The following is an 8076-nucleotide window of genomic DNA, read 5'->3' on the forward strand; positions in this document are numbered from 1 at the left end:
GTGAGTGGAAGAGGCAGAAAATAAAGGACACCTTAATTAGTGGGCAATGCCGACACTGTCTTTAGCTCATGCTGCTCTGTCTTCCTAGCATAGATTTCTACAGCTGGTATTGTCCCCAGCCCCTTGTCAAGAGATGAGTTCATAAGATTTGCTCAGGAATTGCCTATGTGCATGAGAAAGCGTGAGCTTTCCATTTTCCAGTGTATTATATTTTCTCATTTTATGTTAGATGCACAGACACTAGGACCGGGACAGCAAGTGTTTTAGCCCCTCTCCAAACACAGTAAAAGATGATCAAAAGAATGAAGACAGCACATACAGGATGCTACCACAGAAGCACTGGCTTCCATACTGAACCAAAAAACAAATGCTATTTTCTCTCCGCTTTGTAATTATTCAGTACTGTAAAGATCAGGAGATGTTCTTAACATTTCCTGCTTGATATCAAATTTAATACTTTTCATGGTATCTGGAAGACTTTGTGATATCAGTCATTTGCTTTGTATGGCACAAGCAAGTTTTAAATGCACAAAATGTCATGGGGAAGCTGGATTTCATTGCTTCCTTTCATTTGTGCGACACCACGCAACCGTTACTTACCCCAGCAGCCCGAATTTGTGAAGGCGCTTGTTTTAGCCAAAAGGGTACATACGAAGTGCCTCATCGCTGTGTTCACAGGCTGCATCAGAAAGTGCAGGTTGTACAGCACAGCTGTAATTCAGAAAGCCTCGCTCGTGCTGTAATGTGCATCTCCTACTTACCAAGTGCGGTAATGACTCACAAATCAAATACTGTAACTCTGAGGGACTTGGTAATGGGCGCAGCGTCACAGCGACACTCCAGCACTGAAGTCTTTTTTCCCCCCACATAACCATGTCAGGGGCAGCAGCCATAGCACCACGGAGCCCTGAAACAATGTGGGACTCTCACTCTACGTCATTAAATGCTATTTCACTAAATTAAAGGCCACAAGTAAGTCATATTGTATCCATAAGCACATGTATGCCACAAGCCTCTCCCCTTCCGATATTTCCCTCAGCTGTGGATCATTCAAAATCCCACGGAAGAAATATTTCAACATTCTTTTTCTTTTTTTTTTTTGGTAAGAGGAGGACCTTCCACCCCTCAGTGGACACAGTATTCAAACCACACTGCCAAATATTATATGATGTCCTTTCCAGAGTTAATTTTTAATTTCCTGACTCTACTGCATGAGAAATTTTCAAATTGTCTTGGCAGTCATTTCACGGCATGTGCAGACCTAATTGCAGAAGTGAATGCAGAGTCAGCCCAAATGAAAACCTCCGGACTAACTGAAGAATTTCTGCAGAATTAGTTAGTTGGTTGAATTAAGTTCCAGAGAACACTGCAGTCCAAGAAACAATTGCAAATGTAACGCAAAGGGTGCAAACCTTTCTTGCCCCAGCCTGCTGTGCAGTAAGGGGAGGCAGGTGTCTTCAACATGTCACTCAAAAACCCGATGATTTTCCATTTTCATTTTTTAATGCCCCAATTCATAACCCACAGATGTTGTGCATGGCTATAAATCTTGGCACCCTCTCCATTACGAAAGAATTTCGCCGGTATTCAATTTTCTTTGCTTTACCTTAAGTCACCCTAATCATGCTGACATCTACTATCGATGATTATATTAGCCCTAAAAGATCCTTAAACAAATGAAAAGGACTGACTTCCACTCCTAAAGTTCTGCTTCCAATTTTCTAAAGGAAATTAAATAATGTATAAATCAAATGCTGGGCGCAGGCCCAGGCAGCTGAACATCGCTTTGTCCTTTCAAAGTGAAGAGGAAGTGTCTGCTACAGAAGGGACAAGCCAAGAGAAATAAAGCTTAACCTCAGCTCCATATGAAAGTGATTTGGGATAATCGGGGGAATCTGCAAAGAGGTTAAAACGGGGACCACATACTAACAGGAGAACTTTACATGACGATCAAAAATATATCAAGAGTTGACCTTCACCTGGGGGAGCTGCACAGCCCTGGCAGGCCGTTACACCGGAGCGGAGTATGAAGGGCAGGAGAAAGAAGAGATGAGCAGGAAGTCAAAAATCTATTTATAGCTGGCATTTGTCATGTCATGGTAATCTTAGCGAGGTTTTTTTTCAGTTTGCAAGATTTATAAGTAAGTACTGCCTGACAACCCTACAGCAAGTCAGCTATACAGTAAATGTACACGCCACTTTCCAGTTCTCCTTTAGCTAATACATACTACTTAGATTATTAAGTCAGCTACTGAGGGACTTCTTAATTTATGTACTACTGATGGACTGCTGATCCTCCTCTTTAACACAGTATATATCTAGAAGGGGAAAAAACAGTAAAAATGTGCTAGATATATACCTGGTATTATTTTCTAAGTAAGCGGTTGCTTTAATTGCCACAAGGCATTTCATAAAACTATTGGGAACAGATGTATTTTGTAGTATGATTTCTGTATTAAAAGAAGATCCTGATCAAGTTTACATGGCTTCAACAAGAGTTTATGCTGACATTTCTGCACACAGAAGAGCGGGTTTGAAATCAGAGATCAGCACTGGACTTCATAATTAGGGTCAACATAACCCTATGTTGTTGTGACATTCAGCTGTTAATGCTACAACCATGTACTCTCTTGGCTATTTACAAAGTCTTCTTCTCCTCACCGTTAAAAGGTACAGAATATTTTAGATGCAATGCAAATGGCCCTTAAACTTAGACGGCGGAAGAGTCCAGTCTTTACACTTTCCCAAGAAATCAGCAAAATTATTTTCAGCCCTGTCATTTAGCAGTTGTTTGGTCTGTCACAACACTAATTGAGTAGCTGGCAAAGCAGGGATAGCCACATAACAGTTACATATACATGCGAATTCAACAAACACCCTGCCTAGCTGTTACAAACATGTCAGGAAATGCTTCACTGTTTAAAAAAAAAAAAAAAAAGTCAATCCCCAAACAAAAAATACTATCGATTTCTTTCCCTTTTAAAAAGTAGAGTCTGTATATACACTCTTATTTTGCATATGCTCTTATTTCGTAGAGTTATTTTAGATTTAAAGTAGGTAATAAGTGCTACTGCCATTTAAATGTCAGGACACAAATTCATCTGAACATAAAGCAGACCTGATTCAGAAGAACCAACGGGTGTACTGGGTTCACAGACTTGTAATTTACCAACAAGTATCCGTGTATTTCATGAGAGCTATAAAAGATTAGAACAGGCTTCAGGAATGCTATTTTAATATAAAGCAGCAATTCAATCAACTGTCGTGAGCTGGGAGATTCTCCTACCCATCTCCCTGCTACCTCTCTCCCAACAGACCCCCTGCAAATAAAGCATTAGCCCATGCTAAGGCTGTGTTTAAAAAAGCAAACCAAGCAAAGGAACCAGGGGGCTTTAGTGGGACCACAGGGCTTTATACAAACACTACGAGAATAAACTCCTCTGTAAAGACCTCCAAGTTTCACATCACTTTGTCTCTGCAGGTTACCAAATATCAATAACAAGAAGAAAAAAACAAACCATAAAGAAGGATGGGAAGAAGTAGGAAGTTTTCACAGAATGTGGTTGTTTGCCATCCTTGAATTTAAACAAAACCAGACACACAATATGTTACTTGCACATGAAAAGAGGAGAGCCAAAAAGGGAAGGAGAGACTTCTCTCTCTTTTCCTCTCTCCTTGTTTCAAGAAAGCATCTCTGAAAGCACACATGCATCTGCTTTGGGTCCCCTGACGTCAGTAAACACGACTGAAGTACATGCTTAAATACATTCCAAAACACTTATCTGCTTTTAATAACTGGAAGCTAAATGGAAGCTGTAAATCAATGAGCAGAACACGTTTCATCAACAAACAAGACCTTCTTCTGACTTTAAGGTGATGGTACTTACTGGTTCTGCAAAACTTTGGATTCAGAAATACCCATTATTAGAACTAGAGACAGTATCTCATGCAGGATTCAATCAATACATTTCTGAATGCTAAAATATGTGCATTGGTAACAGAAAGTAGTTGTGATTAATACCAGTGTGTCACATTTCTTTGGTGCTTTATATCTTAAACACAACATTAACAGTAAATAGTTAAACTAGTTACAGCTAGGTTATTATGTGCAAAGCACCTGTCAAAAGTAGTGGTATCCTGGGTTCCCAAACTCCCATGTGGTATGTATTTAACATAAAGATCTTCTACAAACTACTGTCCTTCATTGTCGCAGTCACCTGAATCTTCTGTTCCCAAGGTGTAAAGCATCTGCATTTCCCATCTAAGCTCATTAAATACCCCACGCAGAAAGCCAGGGGCTTCAACTGAGAGCTGCAATACAAGCAGAGAGCAGGCAATACAACAGTTAGTCACTAAGTATTTCTACCTCTTTTTAAAATATTGATGTCTCCAGTAAAAGGAAGATAGGAAGAAACGTGAAGGTCTGCTACAAGACTACTCATCCCTGCTGGATAATTTTGCTACGGCTGCTGGGCAGGAAGCTGTGGTCGGCAGCACAGGCAGCGTGCGGCTGGTGCTCTTGAAGAGGCTGGGAGAGGGGTAAGCAATATGGGCTCTTCCGCTGGAGCGTGGGAGACATGACACGACACACCGGGGACCTTGGCAGTCTTAGGCAAAAGTCACTCCAAACAGGAGTCAGCCATTTGACTATCCTTTTTCTAAGGGGCTGAATGGGAGATTACAGGTCTTGGCTCTGCCACAGATGTCATTTTTCACCACCTAGCAAGCTCTGCCAACGCCTGCGACGGCTTGCCTTCCTGGGATCAGTGCTCATTCATGTCCTAAACCTCACGGACTATTACTAGCTCCCTGGGACAGACTCCAGTTCATTAGAACCTGTATAGCAATGTCCGTGCATGTGTGTCGTCTATATAGGTACTCATTCTTATTTCAAAATTTATCATCTGCCTACTAGAAATAACAAGACCTGCAATAATCTACACTGACTTTGAGGTTGTTACCATCTGCCACAACCGTTTATTATTTAAGCACAGGATATTGCCTCTAATGTCTCTTCTCCTTGTAACGAGGTGTGTGCTGAGCAGCAAAAGAAGCCTGACCTAAAGCTGAACAAGTGTTAATACATACTTGAAGTGGGCACAAAGGAATGTGGCAGGGATACAGGGCTGGCGTGCGTAAGCCTGACGTGCCCGTCTCCAGCCCCTGTTCTGCCCATGGGTAGCGGAGGGTGACAGCAGCTGTTGGGGTACCTGCCACGGCAGGGACTGCTCCCTGGGACCGCCATGGGAATCTAACTCCTCAGTACCGGGCAGGATCGGGTCCTAAATTAGCAATTCCCGTCTTTCATCAGGTTTATTTGTCCTCAGGCCAATTTATCTGTTGGCGTAACTCCCCTGGGGATTGTGCCAGCAAAGACTTTGGCCTAATAATTTCAGATTCATCTTTGTGTGGCTTTGGGAAGACTACTTGTGTATCCCGCTATAGACCTTGCATAAGCAAACACCAATTCTGAAGGAAGATTTTGACTATGCAACTGCTCTTTTAAGATAAAAGAGTAGCCGAGACCATGGGCAAAAAAATCCAGACTGAAATGTTTAACAAATATGGAAAGTTAATGTTCTTCTGTACATTGCTTTGAGTTATTAGCACCTAAATATTCTCCATGGTTGAAAGTGTATTAATGAGCTGGAAGACAAAGCGATCTAATCAGAAGAGATCAGCAGTAATTTATCCTGCAGAAGATTTACATGCAGCAGCCGTGTGTTTTTGTTTATAATCTCTACATCTGGTAATGAGTTTTTGACATGATGGAAAGCTGTGGTAGAATAATGCACTCTGTTCCTCACACTGACTAATTAATGCTCTACTTAATCTGGAAAAAGGCACTTTAAAAATAAACACTAATTTTCAGCAGACCATAAAGAACAGGTAACAACTGAATCACATAGCATAGGCCTAAAAACTGGTGTAACCACCTCACAAGCATTAAAAAGGTGATTTTTAACTCCCAGAGTACCAGGAGAAGAGCGTGTGCACACATGTACCTTTCTGACACTGCAAACAGTACATTAATGTTTCAATTTTTTCTGAAAGAGAAGTGCAAGTATACATTTTCTCCTTGCAGCAGTTCTCCTTTTGCACCGCTTTGAGAGCAACAGACCTTAAATACCTGCAGAGATGATCAAAGCCTGAGTTATAATCTGCAGGAATGACAAAAACCAGTAAGAGATGGCAGAGCTAAAATATTCCCCATCATTCACACACTGGGTGTTAAGCTACGGTTTGCATTTACAAGTTATGTACAGTAACACTGTTGGCCATCACCCTCGACCTCATTCTGACAATTGATAAAATAAGCAGTAAATCAAAATTTCCCCAAGCGACACTGACAGGAAAAGCAGCCAGTGCAAAGATGGTCAGAGACTGAATCCCCACCAAGAAAAAAAAAAAGAGCATGGAGATGGGGTGTTCAGCCGGTCCTCTGCCCGCAGGGCTGGCTGCTGGGGGGAGCAGAGGGGGGCTCGGCCTCCTCAGCTTCCACTGAAGTCATTCCATTGCTTTTAGTCACTTCACCAAGACCTTGTCTCCACAGGATGTTATGCTGGAACAGCTACTGCATTTACATTCACACCCTATCTCATTCCAGGATAACTTCCTCACATTGACGTGCCCTTAGAAGTACAAGAGCGAGCATTCGTCTGTGGCTGCATTTAGCCGTAGGCTGAAGTCTCACGAGGTAACGGAGAATAGCGATTTGGCTTTATCTTATAAACTGTGCTAAAATATATCACCACCCTTTGGACTGAAACCAACTTCTTCTCTCTAATCTCCCAGTCATTTCCCACAGAAAGCGCGTACTTTCTCTAGCCCATGAAAGAAGGCAAGGACGTTAGGAAAATCAGAGGGATTGCAGGGCATGGAAAGCCTGTGTGAGCTGCATCCAAGAGCAAGTTTCCCAGCCTAAGATACCAGAGCTACAAAATGGCCCCTTTCAATGACTGAGAAATTACCATAGTGGCTAAAAGAAAAACTGCTTAGGCTACAAGTACTAAGGAACAACACTGCAGAGCCTCGGGACTGATTCCCCAGCTGGAATTTAAGGTAAGTCAGGTAAAACACATAAACATGGAGCAAATAAAGGAGAAGAGATTGAAGCTTTCCATGTATATTTAAGTGACAACATCAAAATACGGTTTCTCCTGCCAAACACAAGTCCTACCCTCCCGCTCATACAGCCAGTGTACAAAGTTTGTAATTCAGGAGTCCTTGTGTGCTCTTTAGCTGCAATAGAAAAGGCATTTTTGCAGACCTCACGGCTCAGACCCCTCACCATACCCCACAGAGACCACCTGCAATGTCCCTGTCTCCCCAGTTCAGATTTCCTGACGTGAGCAGCGAGGACCAAGCGGAGAACCACACGTCTGGTGGGGATATCCTGGCAGATGCACCCTGTGAGGTACAACCAGGTAAGGTCAATAATGACAGGAATGGTGAGTTGTCGAAATGGAACCATCAATTCCCTAAAACCACTTTGGTTTCAGGAAAAGAGCTGAAGTCTGCAGAGTGAAGTCTGCAGGCTGAAGTCTGCAGAGAAGTGCCAGCCTCTGCTGCAGCGCTGAGCGTAAGTGAGCCAACGGCACGCCGTTTCTGGAGGTGTCTTTTTCTCTGCTGTCAATGCTTTTCTGATAAAGATTTTAATCATGTTTTTTGTTGGTGCCTGTACCTCTGTGGGTTCCTAGGTCTACAGAACATCTTTGTTCCACTTAGACTAATTCTTTCCTTTGCTTCTGAGGGAAAACAAGTTACAGCTTCAAACCACGTAGGGCTGCAGTTCTAGTGCTGCAGAATCCCCACTTATCCGCTTCTTCTCTTTCCTCAATTCTTCTCTATCTGATTTACTGTTTACTTACAGACCATATGGGAAACATGTCAGGAAAGCATGCATCCGGGTTCACGTTCAGAATAAATACTTTTTATGACTATTCCCATGACCTGCAGCAATAGACTAGATTACTCACCCACAACTATGTATAATCATACAATCATTTAAATACATTTTCAAAACAGAATATGTTTTAAGATACAGATCAACTAAATATTCCTCTATAGGCTTTC

The 8076-nt window shown here is 42.1% G+C and overlaps 1 protein-coding gene across 1 annotated transcript in view; it reads right to left on the minus strand.

Annotated features, from left to right (window-relative positions):
• Positions 1-8076, minus strand: part of AFG2A (AAA ATPase AFG2A) — a 232896-nt gene that overhangs the window by 41415 nt on the left and 183405 nt on the right.

This window comes from Mycteria americana, chromosome 4 (genome assembly GCF_035582795.1).
Source record: "Mycteria americana isolate JAX WOST 10 ecotype Jacksonville Zoo and Gardens chromosome 4, USCA_MyAme_1.0, whole genome shotgun sequence".
Taxonomy (NCBI): domain Eukaryota; kingdom Metazoa; phylum Chordata; class Aves; order Ciconiiformes; family Ciconiidae; genus Mycteria; species Mycteria americana.